The sequence below is a fragment of the Strix aluco genome, chromosome 3, assembly GCF_031877795.1.
Source record: "Strix aluco isolate bStrAlu1 chromosome 3, bStrAlu1.hap1, whole genome shotgun sequence".
NCBI lineage: Eukaryota > Metazoa > Chordata > Aves > Strigiformes > Strigidae > Strix > Strix aluco.
Window position 1 is genome coordinate 70,567,085 of NC_133933.1, and position 20,280 is coordinate 70,587,364.

Here is a 20,280-nt window from a genome sequence, read left to right on the forward strand (position 1 = left end):
CACTCTGCTGTCCTCAGCATGGAGAAGCTCTTCCTTACACCCAGCCTGAACATCTCAATTCACCTCATGCCCATTGTCCCTCAGCCTCCCACCGTGCAGCACAGTGAAGACCCCACGGGTGCTGGGGGGCTGCCGTTAGCCCCCAGCGCCATCTCTTCCCCGGGCTGAACCAGCCCCGTCCCTCGCCTCCCCGCACGGGAGGGGTGCTCCGCCCCGGGGACCCCGCGGAGCTCTCCCCCGCGGGGGGGCCCGGCTGGAGGCAGCGTCAACGCGGGGCCTGGGGAGCGCTGGGCCGAGAGGGGCAACAGCTTCCCTTCCTCCGGCTGCCGCTGCGCTCCCACCGCCCGCCCGGCCCGCGGCGCCGCTGGCCTCCCCCGCGCCCCGCGGCGCGGCAGGAGTTCGTTCCGCCCAGCGCCAGCGGGCTATGAGCCTGCGTGGAAACACCGCTGCGACTGCCGCTGCGGGGACGGCGGCATCTCGTCGCCCGCACGGCCGGCGCCGCGCCCGGCCAGCAGGGGAGGGGCAGGCGGCGCCTGCGGCACGCTGTGCCCCTTCACCCGGCGCCCTGGCTCGCCAGCGGCGCTCCCGGGCAGCCGTCCCCGCCGCCACAGCGGCCCCGGCGCACAGCACAGCCCACGCCGCCGCCCGGTCACCGCTGCCGGCCGGGCCGGAGCCTCCGCACCCCCGACGGGCCGGAGGCAGCCCAGGAAGGGGGGGTGGGGGCAAAGCTCCCGCTCCGCCGATTGACGGACGCCGCAGCCAATGGGCCGGCAGCGCGGGCGGGGGCGGAGCGGGCAGCCGGCGGGCCGGCGCCGGGGGGAGGCCGGGCTGAGGCGGGGCCGGGGGCGGGGCGAGGGGGCGGGCGGGGCGCGGATTGGCCGGGGGGCGGGGCCGGCGGGGGGTTTCTCCCGGGCTGGGCTGACGGCTGCGGTTGGGGAACTTCAATTTCGTGTGTGAGCGCGAGCGGCGGCAGCGGCCGTTTGGGCGGCGGGGAGCGCGAGCGCCGGTCCCGGGGTGAGGCCTCCCGCCGGCAAGGGGGGGGGTGGTGGTGGCGGCGGGGAAGAGGAGGACGCCGCCGCCGCCGGGCAGCCGCAGCGCTGTGGCGGGGCGGGGTGTGGGCGGCCGTGCGCCGAGGAGCCGCTTTGCCCCGGATCCGCCGGCGTTTTTGCCTCGGGCGGGGCCGGGCCGGGCGCTCGCCCGACGGTCAGAGCTGCCCCCTCCGTACCGGCCCCGAGCGACGGCTGGGCGGGCGGGCGGGCGGTGGGGGACTGTCAGAGCCGGGGCTGCCCGGCGGCGGGGAGCGAGGACGGCAGGGGGCGGCAGCGGGCCCCGAGGAAGCGTGTCCGGAGTGGCGGTGGGGGAGATCCCCTCCCTGCCGCAGCCCCTCAGTGCGGCGGGGCCTCTTCCCCTCTCCTCGGGCGGGCAGGAGCCTCCGAGGGGGGCTGGCTTCTCTCTCGCTCCCTTCCTCCCGCCTTTCCCTGGGGGTTCGGGCGCTGGTTCCGGCGAGGCGAGCAGTGCCGAGCCGCTCGGTTTCAAATCTCCCTCGCGGGGCTGCCGCCGCGGGCAGCGCCCGCAGCCTCCGGCCGCCCGCCCGCAGCCAGCCCGTCCCGCCGCGGGGCCGCACGTCGGAGCTCCCCGGCCGAGGCTGGGGCCGGGGCTGGATTCTCGTCTGCTGGTGTTATGGGTCCCCGATTCCTGGCCTGAGGCAAGAAGGAGAGCGGTGTTTTCCCCCCAAAATCTGTCCCCATTTCTGTCGGTTACTCTCCCGCACCCGTCGCGCGAATACTGCGCGAGGAGAGGAGATTTTTAAATTTTTTCCTCCTAGAGAACCACTCTGCATTCTGATAACTTCGTCTGTTTGCAGCTTGGGCTGTTTCTGTCTTTCAGCTGTGAGCAACTGCAGCAAAATGAGCTAAACAGGACCCTGCACTGAAGCTGCTTATCAGTAATTAGGTGGGGGATGAAATTGAGGAAGACTGTACATTCCTAATTTCTCTTCAGGATTAGAATAAAAGTCAGTGTAGAATTAGTGTATGTTCTTTACCTGCTATTTTTTAAAAAAGTCTACCTTTCAAGATCTGATGACCTGGCCTCTAAGTGAACGTTGAAGTCTTTAAAAAAATCGAAATTTATAAATTTAAGTCCGAAGTTCATTTGTAAGGCTTTGATTACAGTGCTGTGAAGTCTGAATACTCTCAAAAGAGCTGTTAACACCGTGGTAACATTTTTAGTGTGGCATTTTTCCACAGGTGAAGATCCCACTGAGTTGAAGTTAATCCCTTTTGATGTTAGTAGTATTGTGCAGGCATGTGTATGGTTAGAATAGAGTTAAAGGAGGTTACTGTATGAGTGATCACTGATTGACATAAAGGGAGTTGGTTTGAGGGTTTGTCAACTTAATGATTATGATTTCCAGAAACAACTTCTGAAAGAAATCACTGCCAGGGAACAAGTAATAGCCAGCTAGGGAATAAACTTAGGTTAAAGTGCTTTGATACCAGTAATGACTAGCAAGTAGTTCAATTAGGATGTTTTTTCTTCTTGTAAAGCTGCCTAAGACCCATTTTTAATTAAAAACATGTAATTTATAGCTTTTTCACTGATATATAGTGCTTTGCTTAGCTTTACTGCCTCATTTTCCTGTCTGCTAGTATGGGTGCTTCCAGAGTGCTAGTGAGATGCAACAAGCACGTAGTTCTGCAAAACTCAGCCTTCAGCAAATTCTCATAAACTTGCATATTTCCAGACCTGGAGAGTTTGAAATGACAAGGTGCTTCTTTAATAAAACTATATAAAAAAATAAGGCTGCATCCTTTGGTGTGATATTTTTTAAGTTTCAAACAGCAGATAAATTCAGTCCCTAAGCTACAGAGCCCACCGGTTATAGAACAGACCCCATTCAGAACCAGTTTTGTGGCATCCTGGGTTACGCAGGAGCGGCCCTGAAAGGGTATACAGCTGAAGCCTTCTGCTTCAGCTGCTACTGTCCTCCCTTCCAACCAGTTTCCATTCCTTCTTTCCATGCTGTTTTCTATCAGGTGTTAACCTCTACGGTGGGGAGTTGAGCTGCTTTCTCTTGTTTAAATTGCAGCGTTCCTTCCATGTTTTCAGAGGTTGTGGATCTCAACGTTTATATCAACAGTCTGTACCTGTGGCAGATGGGCTTGCGTTGTAACGATGTCATTTAGAGTGGTCTAGCCAAGACTTTAAAAAATACGTATATTCTGTACGCACGTATGCTGAACGTGTAGAAGACGGAGAGTTCAAACTTCTTAACAGCCAGGGCTTCCAGGCTTCATTCCTTTAGAAATACACCTTTTGTTTCACAAATCTTGTTTCAGCAATTGCAGTCAATTCATAAGAAATTTCTAATTTTATTACCACTGCTTGATATAACTTTAAAAGTAGGAGCAAATAAAGGCAGGTCTCTGAAGCCAGTCTGACTTCTTGATGTCTGTTAATGGGGTTTCAGTGACAACGCTGACACTGAAGAGCTCTCATTAGAGAGGGTAACCTGAAGAATAATTCTATTACTTATTGTGTTCAGTATGATCTGAATCTTTTAGTGAGTGTGGATATAGGCAAAATATGCGTTTTTCATGTAGCCAACTCCCGAGTCATACATTTGGATAGCGAAGTGACACAAATGTGGGTCATAGGTGGAGAATGGGAAAGTGTTCTGGGAAGTAGAGACCGTTACAGGAGGTTTTGTGGGTTGTGATTAATAATAATTGGAACATAAGTTCTTTTTAAGTCATTGCTCAAAATAGGTATATAAACAACATATAAAGTACATGGCAAGGTAATAAAATCTTTCTTTAGCTAGCGCTTATGGGATTCCTTTTGAATTCCTTTTTGAATTCTGTGTTCACTTTCAGCAGTAAACTTTAGAAAGTTGATAGTAATAACCTGAAAGAATTTTAAGTTACAAGAACTGGGAAGCATGTTTCAGTACAAAAGATTGATCTATTTAAGGATCAAAAAGGGAGGGAACAAAATAAATGGTGACAGATATACCTGTAACATGGACGAGAGCAGACAATAGTGGCTATGAAAGGATTCAGTGGCAGGAAAAGGATCCAAATGGTTTACATTTTTAATAGCTATGCCTGTAGTATACAGCATTATTCTAATTATTGAAAAAGGACAAGTTTTCTACATTTAATTTACCATGTGTAAGTTTCAGTAGGGTAAAAATGATTTTACCAAAGGTTGTCATTAGATATTTTTAAAGCAAGATTGAGTGCTTTTCTGAGAAAGATGTTCTAATTCAAATGGCAGTTTAATTCTGGAACTGATCTTAAGTTAGGGGGAGTGAGAAGAGGGAAGGTGGGCTTTCTTCCTCATTGCAGGCAAAATTAACCCAAGAACTGCTCATTGTATACTCACACAGTGGCTGGACACAAGAAAGGGGATGGGAGCAAGAAAAGGGGATGTGGGAGCATGTGATTGTGTTATAGCCTGGGTTATATGAGAAGTCAAACTGCATTGTAAGGGGTTATTTCTGGCTTTCTAAATTGAAAGAAAAGACTCTGCTCGGTTTTAAGAGCGTTAGACTTTATTATAAACTGCTACACTTCAATTTTCTTTTTTTTTTGCAAGAGAAAAAAAATCAAAGTGCAGGTTAAATGATTGTGTGTTTTTTCTCTTCCTATTTGGAAAGGTACTCACATTTTAAAAAGATATTTTCTATTTAAGCATAGTTCACTTTCACATATCTGTTTTTCTAATTCACTTGATTGGTGGGCTAATTTTTGGTGTAATCTGACTCCAAATTTAACTCCCCCTTACAGGTAAAGAAGATACTGTGCTGTTATCCAGTTGGCATAGTTAATTGCACTCTACTAATCTTCAAGACTTCTATTGGACTGAAAGGTAATTTGTGATTTATTTTTTTTAATATCAGAAAATAAACTATAGGAGTTTACTAAAGAGGTGAAGTTCTGTGTTCTGTTTAACTTCTTAAATATTTTTGCTGTTGATGTGATAAATTTACATGGTTTAAGTTGTCAGTTTCATATTATTATACAGGAAAGAACATATTAATGATGCAGCAAATATTTTGACTTTTAGCAAGTCTTAAATTCTTAATTTAAAAGTTTGTGATATAAACTCTTCTGTGAAGGTAATTTTGCTAGTAACTTATTTCCTCCATAGACTTCACCTTGTCTTTGAGTGCTTTGTAAAGATTTACAGACTAAGTGAAGGCCATATCAACAGAATATTCATTAATTACTATCGGGTAATCCAAAAATAGCCGTTGTGTTTGGCTAGTGAAATGAGAAAAGCATGTTCTGTGTATGGTATGAGATTATAGACTCGCATGTAATGCAAGTGGGACAGCTCAGCAAGAATACAGGCTTGTTTATTTTAACAGACTTGGGGGAAAAAAAGTTTGTTTTCATGGCAGTAGTGTCTGATATTTTAGTGGCACTCTGCAAACACTGTGTTACAGCAACCATGCAAGTGCTGCTACCTGCCCAGCAAGCTGTATAGGCATTTCTGACAATAATGCTGAATCACACTCTATTTTAGTTTACATCTCATGGCTTGGTTTCTCCATTTTATATTCTTTATGTAGTTCCTTACATCTGACATAGTACCTTGAAAATAGAAACAATCAGAAGAGATCTATGGATTAGATATGTAAAACTTCAAACCACAATAAAACAAAACTCAAATCCTGTTTCCCTTCTCAAATAATTCTCTTCACATTCTTGCCTTCTACACTCCTGTATCCTGGGTTTTTTCCTAGTTCTGGAGTAAAGCTGTGGCTGGATCTTTTTTCATTCTTACGAGAGTAGAGGACTCAATTATAGGTAATGTTTATGGGGTCTCATAAAGAGAATTTCAGATGCCTACCCTTTGCTCTACACACCATAACTTCCTTTGATGATGGCATGATGTCTCATGACTGGACTCAAGTATGAGATGCTTTGAAGGCCTGACTTCAGTTAAGTTCACTTTTTGTATAAAAACGGATTGGCTGGCTCTGAATATTCTCAGAAGCAGGTAGTAATGGGTTTTGAGGGGATTTTTGGTTTTGTTTGTTGGTTTGGTTTTTTTTTTTTTTTCTAATGGAGATAAGGTACTACTGCTGTTCATCTATGTAGTGCTTTTATTAATAGTAGCTTGGCTCTTCAGAGACCTTGCATTGCAGAAGGATCCTGTCTTTAAAACTGAAGACTTCTTTGTCAGTGTCTAGGGGGTTAACTGGGTGTTTTACTTGATATCTACCATGGTGCTCATATTTGTCTGTGTCTTGGTTTCTCCTCCCTGGATTCTTTCTGAAGGGTGTGATATGGCCTGTCTTTTAACTTACCTTGCTGTTATGAAGTGATGCAGCCTGTGTGGTCTATAAGGTCATTGTTTGAAGACTTTGACATTGAATAGTAAAATAGGGTTAGCTAAGGTCAGTTTAAAGGGAACTATGGATTGCCTTGCTGCTCTAGGTTTGAATCTTTCTTTTGCTTCTAACATTGTCTATGTGGTTTTCTGTTTGCAAAGCAGTAGTTCTGGAGAAATGTTCTGTAGGAAAAGATGTTCAGTTACCAGAAAGTAAAAATAGACTCTAAAAAAGAAGTGTGGACTCTCTGAAAGTTCAGTTTCATCTTAAATTGCTTGCACTGATGACAAAGCAGAGTTTAACCAAATATTTATTGTTGAAATTACTCTGTAATTAGTAGTGTTGTACAGCTAAATGTAACACCAGATTTTACTGTAAATTACTGCTATCCCATTACTGTGGCTTGAGAAGTATAGACTGTAACTGTGGTATTCTTTTTAGTGGCCTGGATAAGAATTTGACTACAACGTTTTAAGAACATAGTTTTTGTATTTTTAATAACATTCTTCAGTATGTATTTAAAATGCATGGTGTGCTCTCTTACCACAACGGAAAATTAGAACAGCTTTTTCTAATTTGAAATACTCAGTTACCCTGTATATGGGATTCAAAATATATATTCTTATTGCAACCTTTTTAATTCTTACTAGGCAGACCTTTAAATTCTGATTGACTCAGCATGTATCCTACTTCTTCTGAAAATCAAACCAAAATTAAAATCTGATCATACAAATACGCATTTGGGTTTCATGTTTGAAAAATTTTATTGCTTCCAGTTACAGAACTAAGGATTCATTAATAAAATATTTTAGAATATACTGAGTATGTCCTGTGAACTCATCTGAATTTGAACATTTCGATTTTGGATCTGAAAGTTCTTCTTCAATCTCAAAATACGGCATTTTGTACTTTGTAGACACTATTTGTAAATGAACTATTTGCTGTTTCCTCAGCTGGAAGAAGCTGTTTTGTCCCCTTTGGCTTAGTTCTTTTGAAGTTGTACTTAAATGCTGTATTTAAATAATACTGTAACTGCTCTTGTTCCATCATCAATCAATTAAAGAAATGGGGCAAAATAGCAAGTCTATATATCATTGATCTTCTCTTAGAGGACTGGATTCTTTTTCTTGTATGGCTTTTTGGGTACTTTTCCTGGTAGGATGTTGCATTATTGGGCCATGGATCTGAAGCAAATACAGTGTCTAGAGAAAAAGAGGAGGCAGTGGGAAACCCACAACTGATACCTGAAGAATGTTGTAGCATAAGCTTCATGCTTAAGTCCATGTTTGGTCTTAAGGCTGCTTTGTCCCCTCTGTAGTCAACATAAGAGGTTATCTACAATAGTGGTCAGAGGCAGCTGATTGGATCAGCTGGGATTGCTACATATCTGTGCCACTACTCCTTCTTTACAAATCCCGATGCAAGTGATTTCAGTATTAAACCTGTTTTGGACCTCTAATAATCTCATGTTAATTAACTTAAGCTGTTGGATATTTGGGCTCACTTTCACAGTGTGCTTTCCCTACTCTTTCTGGGCTCGAGGATGTGTCTTACAGAAAGCAGTTAGTGGTTAGTGACATCTGTGCACTTACAGGTTTATTTATTCCCCCCCTGGGCCCTTGAGTATGATAATTGCTTACAACATGAGACCATTGCAACTTTTTTCCAAATACGTCAAAATATTTTTGTTCAGAGGGCTAAGACTGAAATCCATATTCACAGTCTTTACTTCTTAATTCCATTCAGTAGAAAAGGTGAAACACACAGCGTACTAAAACATTACATTTTTTTGTCACAGTTGAATTTAGTCCCAGTGTCATTTCAGAAAGATGTTATCTAAGTTTCATGGGATAACTGCAGAATAGAATAATGACTTAAGAGTAGAGACCAAATACCTGAGGTATTGGGGGGGTGGGGGGTGTAGTTTACACTATTTCCAGCACATTGTTCTTGTACTGTACCAGAAATGAAGCTATATGTAAGTGAATTTGGGAATACTTCAGTCCTGTATTATAGGTGAGAAAATGGTTGGAGAAAAGGTGCCTTCTCCTTAAATATGCTCTGTAAAATGCCTTAAACTGCAAGAGAGATCTATGTTTAAAAACCTCATCCAGAACCAAAATGAAATCTTACTACAGAACACAGTAGTGAACAGCAGTGTTCTGATTTGGGGAGAGTGACAGTGTGTGATATATTCAAATAATCAAGTTTTAAGAAACCATATGTAAGAAATTTAACTAGATATTCCTGCTTTGTGAAGATCTGAAGGGGCTGAAAAACTTCTTTACCACTGCCTCCCATACACAGCCAAGCACACGTGTTTTAGCAAATTCAGTAAAAGATACATAACCGTACACTTTACTTTCATCCTTAGACCATTACAAGATCAATAATCCTGACAGAATATTTGCAGTCTTAACTAGAGACCAGGTATTAAATGTGAGACAGTTCTTTCTGGAGGAAAAGGTGGTGCAGTTTTAGTTCTGATATGAAAGGATGATGCTAGAAGCTGCATTGCTTCTTATCTCCGTTATATATTATGGACTTCTGTTTCTTGTATTTCAGAAAGCATAATGGAGCTTTATAAAAATACCCATACATTAGCTGAAGTATATTTTACTCTGCTGATTTGTTTAAAAGTCTAAATAATTTAATGCTGTATCTTGAGAAATCATGAGACTTGAAGTACTGGGCTAAGAATGAAAAGTGTTTTATTTACTGCCTGCAAATGGATTTTTAAAAGCCAATGTGAAAAACACAAAACATGCTCCCAATACGTTGGGAGCAAATTTGCTTCAGCCATTTTTTCTTTTGTAAAAATACAGCTTCTTTGCATTTTTCAGACCTTTTGATCAGTTTTCCTGGATTTTTAACTTTTTTTTTTTTTCATCCTCTTAACTTGCATTCCAAAGCAACTTCTACTATGAAGATACTTTACCATAAAATTCCCCAGCTGCTGTTGCTGGTTTAGAGTATGTCATATGCCTTAGATAAAGGGTGAGACATATGCCCTACGTAGCAGTGTTAAAACTTTGGAATGGGACCAGATGAAAGCAGTTTATTGGATGAACTGTTTAGTCACTGTCATGAGCCCTAATTTTCTGGCTTGAAACATGTTGTATCCATAAACTGTTGAATGATGGGGGAAAATTAAATGGCCTGGTGAAGTGTTTGTTGTTTGTGGTTTGTTTTTATTTAAAAAGGGGCAAAAAAGCTAGTGTGTTGCAGTTTAGATGTTAAGCTTATTGATGTTAAAGTCAACCTGCTTCTTTTACTACTGATTGATCTTTGCTTGCTTGCGAAGGATACCCACTAAAAGTCCATGGATCAAAAGTTCACAAAGGTGTTCTTGTTTTACTCATTTTAAAAACAAGTCATTTTTTCTTTGACTTTTTTGGTTAAATGTTTTAAGACTCCATTTAAGTAGTTACATTGAAGAGATTTTTCTGCAAGTGTTAGTTTTCCTCTGGCTGATGCTTTTTGGTTTTTTGGTGGTGATTTTTTTTTTTTTCCCTTGCTGACTGAAGCTTTATTTCAGATAACTCGGGCTGTATGTCCATAGGTGGGTCTTGGTAAACTGCCTCTTCAGAGTTGAAATTGCTGTATTTTCAGCAATGATAAAAATCAAAGCAGGACTGAAGTACTTGGATTTGCGTGTTAGAATTTGTACTACATAGTATATAAAGAAGTTATCCTAGTTTGTGTAAAGGGGAAAGTGCTTAAAGTTTTAAGCATCAGGAACTAGTGCAAGACAGTATTATGAAATATGTTGACGTTGTCATGGGATTTTTTGTTTAGTTGCTTTTAACCTTAGTAAAGATATACGTCTTTTTTTATTAGGAATTAATTGTATTTTCCTTGAGTGCTATTTTCTTTTGGTCTACCTTCAATTTTTTATTGAACGATGTTCTCAAATTTGAATCCATTTTTAATCAGATTTTGCAGTTTCCCTCTTTGAGGTAACTTTTTAGTGGAAAAGGTAGTTGTTTTTTAAATTTTAGTAAAGTTAGATGATTTTTAATATGTAATTAGTTGAACTGAAACTTAGTAGTGTAGCAGGCACTTAAGAGCTTCTAGAAGAAGAATATCCTGCTTTACCAACTTTTTTGAATTACGCTGTGTTAGGTAGTACTTAGTGTTGCCCATGGTTTCTGTAGCTTGTCAAATTTTGCTTCTTATTCCATCACCCTCATTTTCTTAGTATAAAATGGAATAACGACAATCCCTCTTTTCTGGGGAAACAAAGTTGTGGGGGTTTTTTTTTCATGGGTATGGAGTTGTTAATTTCTTTGAGGAGAGCAGTTTCTGCTGACTGGCTTCAGGTTCTGCCTCCCACCAATGTGTTGGAGCCAGTCACTTGCCTCCAGGTCTTTTGCTGCTGTATGGGTGTGGGGGAGTCTGCAGGCAGTGCTGTGTTGTGATGGCATTGGTCTGCCAGATGACACTTTAATTCTTCAAAGTATTTCCTGATTTGAGGAAGAGGGTTCCTATATAAGAGGGTTCCTATATAATTACGCAAAGCAATGGTGTTTCATGACAAATATGACTTGGATTGGTCTACTTTTATTATACAGATGCAGAAATGTCTGATTTTGTGCAGTTAAGTCTTTTTTTCCCAGATGCATTCAGGTATCCTATTATTCTCTCATAATTCAAGAACATAACTGAACAATTCAATACCTGAACAGTTGTGTGGAAATTCTCTTACTGAACTTTCTTGGTGTTGTAGAGGCTTGCGTAACTTTCTCACATGACAGAACAATGTTAGTTTGATTTCTATACTGAAAAAAGTTGGAAAGTTTTGCAGTGTATACTTTTATAAAAAGAAAGAGAAACAAAGGGATAAAATATCAGCTTTGACATCTGTCAAAACAAAGCTTCATAAGTATTAGATGTTCTTATTAGAACAGCAATATTCTGCCATAATGGGAATTCCACCTGTACTGTTAGTCTAGTTGTTTGTTTGCTATTGTTAGGGTATTAGTGGTTATCCCTTTTACAGAAGACAAACTGTATTCTACCATTAGTTTTGCAAACTTAAAATTGTAATTATTTCTACTTTTCAGTATCATAAAGAAAAATTACAGAAATTTGTTTTCTTTAAACATATTTTTCAGAGCATTATTAGTCTGAAATGGTATGTAAACCATTATGGCATGAAGAGAAAATGTAGGAGTGAATTGGAGCTGGAGATACTTGAGACATATCTGACTATGATTCATTATTTCTTTGGTTTGGTGAGCTTAGAGAGCAGAGTATGACTTTTGTGCCCTTGATCACTGCATCCTGTATGTGCAAACATTTGAACGGCAAATTTGGCAACTAACTAGATTGTAATTTTTTTTTCTTCAATACTAAATTTGAACTTATTAAAGCAGTGATGTCAGTGGGCAACTCTGTGTCTGTGGATCATTCAAGGACAGTACTTTTGAACTATAGCTACTATCATGGGACCTTTAGAACAATGTACTTAGAGAGGTGCCTTTAAAATAGGAGGCTGAGTATCTGTAGTCTGTATGGAGGTTACATTAAGCAGCTGAAGTTGGGCTTGCATTTTCAGCAGTAGATGTACTGTTTTGTGTGTGATTTCTTTCCCTCCCTTCCCTTTCAGTTTATCCTCTAAAGGCATGGTTCCCATATTTTCTCTCCCTTTCATCCTTTCAGCTCAAAGCAAGCCCTTTGAAACCTCTCCTCCCCACTTCATTTTCTTCTGTTCTCTTGTCTTTTTTGGTCTCCTATTGAATTAACTCTAAAGTAAACACTACTGTTGTTTACAAAGTCCTGTACTACTGAAGAATTGAAGACAGCTTTTGCTCTGCTAGTCATCTCTAAAGAAGCATTTGTAATGAGTTGAGAGTGGTCTGATGGTGGTACACTGCAAAGGTATGCAACACTTTTTGTCTCTGCTGTGAGCAGTAGAATGTTACCTGATCCACACCTGGGATTTTTAAATTACTACTTTAAACTACTTTAATATGGAACGCTTCTTGTTGCCTTTATATGAAGGTAATAACATTCAGAGCTTTAGCTGTAATTGAAGCAGCCACCTCAGAATTATTTGTTTTAAAATAGGCAACATAACTATTCTGCAAATGAGATAATCTGTGATGTAAGGTGACCTTACATCAACATGATTAGAATATAAAGACGCTTCTGCAAAATCAAACTAAGCTGAATATACTCCCATGCAGTGCTTCCAACCTTTTGTTTTGAAAAGAGTTGTTGCTCCTTTCAGCCTGCTAGACTAAGGGAGATGCCTCATTAACTTTTGAGGTATATCTTCCTTTGCATGAAAACCCTTTTAATTTACTGACCTGTCTCTGTGCTTGAAAAGCACTGCCATAGGCGACACTTACTTTTCAAGAGTATGCAGTCATTCACATGACAAAACTGTCTTTGATGCTGATACCCTGAAGGGCTGGTAATTCTGCAAAGGACTAAAATATTCTGCAAGAGTTTTGCCAGCAATTCAGTGCTTTTCAGCCAAGAGAGCATGTGTACTATATTCAGTTTTCCAGTTTGGTCCATTGAATCATTTGTATGCTTTGTTGTTTTCATACTGTTCTTCAAAACATACTTGCAAATTTTAGTGTAGAAGTTTTGAGGAACAAAGCAGAAAGATCAAACTCTTCTTTAAATTCTTAGCTTGCTGCTGCCCATGGAGAAGTCATAGCAAGAGAAAAGGCAGTAATGCATGTGGAGTGCATAGGTACAAGCTCCTGGGCTTTGACTTCCACTAGCTTTCCATTTCTGGTTGCTGTGCTTTTTAAAAAGGGCATAACTTTTGGGGTGAAAAGTAAGAGAAAAGGAGGATTCTGAATTTGCATGATTATTTTTTTCTGTTTTGTTTTGTTGGGGTGTTTTTGTTCAAAAGTCACCTATGTTTTTTGTGCTGCAGCCTTTTGTACCTTGTTAGGATAAGCTGTACTTATTTCATCTCATAGGTAAATGCTGCTTGACTTTTTCTTACAGCTGGTGGACTTTGTCTGTTTGTCTAGCATCATAGTGTGAATGGTGATATTCAAAGGTCTGACTAGCAGCTAGTTCTTGAATAGCATAAAGCAGAAAAACTGAGTAAAGAGACTTGCAGTCTGATGTAATGCAATGCCTCTGCATTATTGTGGTTTTATGCTCACAAGACATTTGAGTCAGCATAGAAATGTATGATCAGTAAGATGCTGCTTTGTTTCCTGTGGATGGTTTTATTTCCTCTTATGTAGGGAATTTTGACTTAAACATTTAACTCAATCTATAAAGCTAAAATATTTCTAAAACAACTTCACTGACTGTTGTTGCTGTTGACTTAATGTATAAGAAATAGCAGAATATTAATTAGCAAAACTAATGTCTCCTGATTATGAGAGACCATCATTGCCTACGGTAATGTCATATTTTAAAGCTGTGTGACTTTTCAGTGAAAAAAGTTTTTGCATCAAAATGGTTAGTCGTAGTGACTTTCTAAAATCACTACCAGCAGTTTGCACAAGAGAGGGTGTTGAAATATAGCAGCTGATAGGCAGGAGAAAATACCTCTTTAAGAGGGATTTACTGTAGTGAAACTTATGATTCTTTTACCCCAAAAGTATAAAGACAGATGCATTAATAGATTTCTGAATGTTTTCCAATGATTTTATTTTTGGTGGTCTTATGGCTATTGTATCTATGTTGTTCTGTAGCTTATATAAGCATTAGGAAGCTAAAGTGTTATTAAATATGAGGTATCTCCTGACCTTTCAGAAAAGGTTGAGATGCCATTATGAGAGTTCTAAATCAGATCTGCTGAGTTCTTGTAATAAGATGCCAAAGACCCTTCACTTCTTTTCTCCTCTCCATAGAGTCTTGAGAGTATTGTAACTTGATTTTATTTTTGTTTTCTCTTCTTCCAAGTCAAGAAACTTAATTAAGCAGCTTAAGCTCTATACAGGCTGCAAATGAACTTCTCTGATGTATTTTATGATAGATATCTCTAACATAGCCTACTGAACTTGCTATGTTCTTCAAAAGAAGAAGACATGGAAGTTGATATAGTCAGTTCCCTGGGTGAGACCAAAGTGCTTTATGTATTGTCTATAGGTGAAGATGTGTCTGTCTCTAAACTATCATTGCAGTTTTGAAACTGTCCATTAGTGCTCAGGTCAGAAGTAAATGAAGTACCTAGATGTGAGTAAAAGTAATCTTTTGATTTGGGACATGACGCTTCTGTTTCCATACACAGTGGTTGTGCTCTCTACTTCCAGTCTAAGAGGTCACTATGCTCAGTAAACAGCAACAAATTCTGTGCCCATGTGACAGAGGTACAGAAATGGTGCCATGAGTTATTTGTAGTCTGAGGAATTGCCGCTGCCAAAATTTCAGGATGACTGTCTAAAGTTTTTTGTTTTCTCAGATTTGTCAGCTGCAACAGTTGAGGTATGTTGATAATCAGTGTGAACTAACTCAGTTTGAATACTTGCAAAACCATCATGAATATTTGACCAAAATTGTCAAACTAGCAATTCAGGAGACAGATTTATGTTTTTAATTAAATCATCCTCTCTGCATTATCAGTTGAAATACCTGCAGCAGGCAGAGCTTCGCAGGTCTGAGTGCAGATTCTTTGCGTTAAAGGCACAAATTAGTTTGCATTCTGAGTGTAATGGTGGTGCATGGGGCGGGGAGGGAAGAAACTCAGAATGCAAAACTCATGATGGGAGTCCTGCAAGCTGAATAAATTTGATTTAGAGATCCCATCTATCTAATATCAGCTGAAATTGGCTTATATTGCTGGATTTGCTTCTGCTAACTTCTTTCAAAAACTGTCTAATGAATGTAGTATTAGTGTGGTAAAAGCAGCACATAAGCAGTAGAATTTTTTGGTAATAATCAGCTTTCATGTATTTGAAATACTGCTCCACTCATGTTCTTTCTTCTTTTTCCTCCCTTCATGCTCTGCTCCACTATACAATATTCGGTAATAGTTGGAAGTACTAATATGGGAATACTGAAATACTAGCCTGTCTTCGCTAGTGGTGACAAATATGTTGTTGACCTTCTTGTAATTCTTCTCAGAATACATTTCAAGTTTACCTGAAAGCATCAAGGCTTTGAATATTTAAAACTAAGTTCTAATGGAAGAACTCATAAAGCATGGTTTTCTATGACTCTGTCTTGCTCTCCTTGATAACAAAATGTCAGCTTTCCTCCTGTCACTAATAAACGTTTCTGTGCTGGCAGTACCTCTTGCCTTTGTTTTCTTCTATTATCCCCTAAATATACTTGATGCAGAACCATCCAGATATCACTGGGTAAGTATTTTGTCTGGCCGACTGTAAAGCTAGTAAGCCAAATAGAATAGGTTATTTATGGGTTCATAGTAGACACTCTTCACTAATTTGGATTTATTTCCTGCCAAACTGGTTCTGTGAGTCCCTGTAGAAATTAAGTATTATTGAGACCTCTGGACCATTGCTAAATTTGGTTAAAATTGACCACTGAACTTAAACATGTCTAGAGAAGGATAACAGATGAACAGGCAGTATTATTTCATAGGTCTTATTTCTGTAGAAAACCAGGCCAACAACTGAAATGTTTCAAAATGTTCTTGTTGCAGTTCAAAATAGTCTTTGACATCCTATTCCTAACACATCTGATGATGCTTGGTATCTCTTGGTCTCAGATTTTTAGATGGTTTGAGGTAGGGATTCTAGTTTTATTTTTGTGAAGGACTTGGCATCTGTCATAGGAGAACATAAAAGCATTCTTGTCTTAACTTGACTTCCCACGCCCTCCCCGCCAGCTTCCCTTGGTGGACATGATTAGTCATTTTATTTGTGCCAGGAGTTATAAAATTATTCAGGTTGGAAGGGACCTCTGGAGATCCCCCAGTTCTCCTTCTGCTCAATGCAGGGTCACAGAACCTTGTCCAGTCAGGTTTGAATACTTCTGAGGATGGAGATTCCACAACTTATTTGGGCAACCTGTTCCAGTGTTTGATGACCCTCAGAGTCAAAAAAGATATTATTCCCTCGCCCTTATGTTTAAGTAGAATTTCCTGCATATTGATTTTGCTGTGTAGAGCCTGGCTCTGTTTTCTTTACTACTCCATCAGGTATTTATACACTGTGATAAGGTCCCCTGACCCCAGGCCCTTTCTTTCCCAGCCTAAACAATCCCATCTTTCTCAGCCTCTCCTCAGACAGCAGATGCTGCAAGCTTTGCTGGACTTGCTCCAGCATGTCCTCAGCTCTCTTCTACTCAAGAGCCTAAAAGTGGATGAGAACCTGCAAACCATAATGGTGCCAGACAACACTCTAACATGAATCCATAGGCATCTGTTAGATATGGGAGAGGGTCCTACTAGTTTGTCTTGTAATGCTCTGTCATGTATGGTCTGTGTACTTGTTGTCAATGGTTACCTTGGCACACCTTATAAGAACACAGAGTTCATATTTGGTTCTGAAGACCAGTTTCCAGGCTTGTATAATGTATTTCAGCTGGTAGTAATAGGGTAGGATTAGTCAAAAGAGCATCGATATAGAGAATGGGTTTTACTTTTAATCATGTATGTGTAGAATCATAGAATGGTTTGGGTTGGAAGTAACCTTAAAAATCATCTAGTTCCAACCAACCCCCCTGCTATGGACAGGGACACCTTCCACTAGACCAGGTTCTCAAAGCCCCATCCAACCTGGCCTTGAAGACTTCCAGGGAGGGGACATCCACAACTTCTCTGGGCAACCTGTTTCAGTGCCTCACCACCCTCACAGGAAATAATTTCTTCCTTATATCTAATCTAAATCTACCCTCTTTCAGCTTAAAACTGTTACCCCTCATCCTATCACTACACTCCCTGTTAAAGAGTCCCTCCCCATCTTTCCTGTAGACCCCCTTTAAGTACTGGAAGGCTGCTATAAGGTCTTCCTGGAGCCTTCTCTTCTCCAGGCTGAATAACCCCAACTCTCTCAGCCTGTCCTCGTAAGGGAGGTGCTCCAGCCCTCTGATCATCTTCGTGGCCTCCTGGACCCACTTGAGCAGCTCTATGTCCTTCTTATGTTGGGGGCCCCAGAGCTGGACACAGGATTCCAGGTGGGGTCCCACAAGAGTGGAGAAGCGGGAGGAGAATCACCTCCCTCGACCTGCTGACCACAGTTCTCTTGATGCAGCCCAGGATACAGTTGGCTTTCTGGGCTGTGAGCACACATTGCTGGCTCGTAGTCAGTTTCCCATCCAGTACTACTCCCAAGTCCTTCTCCGCAGGGCTGCTCTCAATCCACTCATTGCCCAGCAATGCATTTGGCCTTGTTGAATGTCATGAGGTCTGCACAGGCCCACCTCTCAAGTCTGTCAAGGTCCCTCTGGATGGCACATCCCTTCCCTCGAGTGTGTTGACCACACCACACAGCTTGGTGTCATCAGCAAACCTGCTGAGGGTGCACTCAGTCCCCTGTCCATGTCACCAACAAAGTTGTTTCACAGCTCCGGTCCCAATACTGAGCCCTGAAGAACAGCACTTGTCACTGCTCTCCACGTGGACATAGAGCTGTTGACCAAAGTCTTTGACTGTGACCATCCAGCCAATTTCTTATCTGCTGAGAGGTCCATCTGTAAATCCATGTGTCTCCAATTTAGAGACAAAGATGTCATGCGGGACAGTGTGAAATGCTTTGCACAAGTCCAGGTACGGGTTGCCTAGAGAAGTTGTGTTATGTACATAAAAAGTTTGCCTAGCTTGTGATTTGTAACTAATGGTTAAAAAAATTACATGATTTTAGCTTCTAAAGCAAAGGCAAGCGATTTCTTCTGATTTGTTTCATTTTGATCATTATTTATTTGTACAGATATGTCTTGAGGAGATGTTAGATGGGGCTTAAACTCTGTATGTGAAGCACAGTGGTTAGACTTATGGCAGTTATGGAAAACTTATGATGGGGAGACAGATGTTAATGTTTCCAATTTCAGTTGAGAATTCTGATTTACTTAAGCAGGCTTTTTCTGCTCTGAAATATTTTACCCTTTTGCTTACTTTTTGCTTCAGGAATGGTTAATAATTCTGGTAAAACTGAGTATTTGTAGACTGCCTTTTACTGTCAGGCAAATCTTGTTGCTGTACAAACTCACTCTGTGTGTTGACTTTTGCTCCAAAAACCTTGTCAACTGTTTTGCTATATCCTCTCTAAGTTCACTCAGCTGAATATATCTTACTTAGAAACTGAAATTTCTTGACAGCTTGTCGTGCGTAAAAGGTCTTATTTCCTCCTTTTTTTGCAAATAGGAAAAGATGTTAACTAGCAGAAGGATGTTGCAAGTTAGGGAAAATAGTCATGATCGTTACCTTAGTAACACTTAAGTCACTTGCTGGGCATCTTTCAGTACATGGAAAAGTCTTCTCTGTTGAACCTAAATGACAACTGATGCTTCCTCTTTGTAAGCCTTACTATGAAACTAAGAATTTTCTTAAATGCGTTAACATTATTTTTGATGCAGGGTTTCAACATAGTTATTAATACCTCATTCACATTTGTTCTTCAACAAATAATTCAATAAATCTTTTGAATTTATTGTTAGATACCCTTAGTTTTTTCTTAATTAGGACTCTTTTGAAATCCTAGCCTTGGTTTGTCTAGTGTTTTACTAGTACCACTCATATAGCATTATACAAAATTAATTACTAGAACACTGCCATGCTATAGTAATCAAGCAAACTGAGCACTCTCATTAGTTGTAATGTTATTTGTTGCATATGTTGTTTGATGCCCTGACCTGTGTGTTTTGCTTTTCTATTTAATATCTTTCTGTTACCTTTTTAAGCATAAGAAGCTATACATCAACCTATATGTATCTTTTTTAAATTAAAAGCTCTGGCAATGGAAAGTTTGTAGCAAACTTCTCCTGATTTTAACCAAGGTCATGCCATGACTCACGTGCAAAACCCATGGTCCTTCGTGGGTATTCCTTTACTGTTTCAGACCCAGACAGAACCTAGTAGTAGACCACAAAATAGAGTGTGCCCAGCAACGACTGGGGCCATATTCACCAAATAAATCTAACCCTCCAACATGTTTTGAAGCGTTTAATGAGTAATGGGAGACAGAGACTCTGTGTTGGATTCCAAAACTTGTCCTGGTAGTTGTCATCTGAGTTGTTAAGAAAATACAGAATATGCTTGATTAAATGAAGCTGAGTATTCCAGGCAGAGAATTAACTGAGCTTCTTTTAAATATGGAAGCTGTGCCATTTCTTTTTCTCTGACCTTAAGCACGTGGGAAAGAAGATAGTTTCTAAGCAAAGAGAAAAGGAAATTGTCTCATATTTATGAAATCCTTTTCCTATCAGGAAGTATGCATCAGAATTATATACTTGGCAAGCAAGAATACATATTTTGGCACATACTTCTCTCTTTGTAACTTTAACAGCTTGCCAGCATTGCAGGCAACACTAGCAGCAGTCTGTGTCCCAGACAGTTTTGATTATAAATCCCATTGCCTGGAGCAGGGGAGAAAGCCTCATGGGGATGGGTACTATGTGGTCTCCTTGGCTCCTTTTCCTTCCCTAGTGCACTGGGGAAAAAGAGGGTAAGGGATAGCTGGAGAATGCAAGAAGTTGGTCATGTTGGTGGTAACCCTCTTTGCATCTTGGTTAAATATCCTGTGAATATTGCCTAAATTTGAGGATGTTCCAGTCTTGTTGTGATGGAACCAATGGTCTGCAATCTAATTGTTTCTGAAAGATCTTCTGTAAACCATTGTTTGAGTGCACCAGCCCCCAGAATTACAAATGGCATTGCCCACGCAGGCATTTCAGAAATCTTGTACACAGTCATTTCTTGCTTATCAAGTGCAAAGTTGATTGTTATTTCCAATTTTTAAGTGTATGGCTAAATCTTTTGGAAAGTTCCTCTGGGGCCAAACACAGTGTCGTGAACTTAGTCCTGAGTCAGTGATCAGATCTGTATCGAT

The 20,280-nt window shown here is 41.0% G+C and overlaps 1 protein-coding gene across 18 annotated transcripts in view; it reads left to right on the top strand.

Moving 5' to 3' along the window:
• Positions 1 to 933: 933 nt before the first annotated feature.
• EPB41L2 (erythrocyte membrane protein band 4.1 like 2) overlaps positions 934 to 20,280 on the top strand; it is a 130,613-nt gene continuing 111,266 nt past the window's right edge. For all 18 annotated transcript variants that reach the window (XM_074819116.1, XM_074819133.1, XM_074819115.1 and 15 more), the window contains exons 1-2: positions 934 to 1,014; positions 4,794 to 4,875. The gene's annotated coding sequence lies outside the window, so the exon portion shown is untranslated. The remainder of the gene's footprint in view (positions 1,015 to 4,793; positions 4,876 to 20,280) is intronic.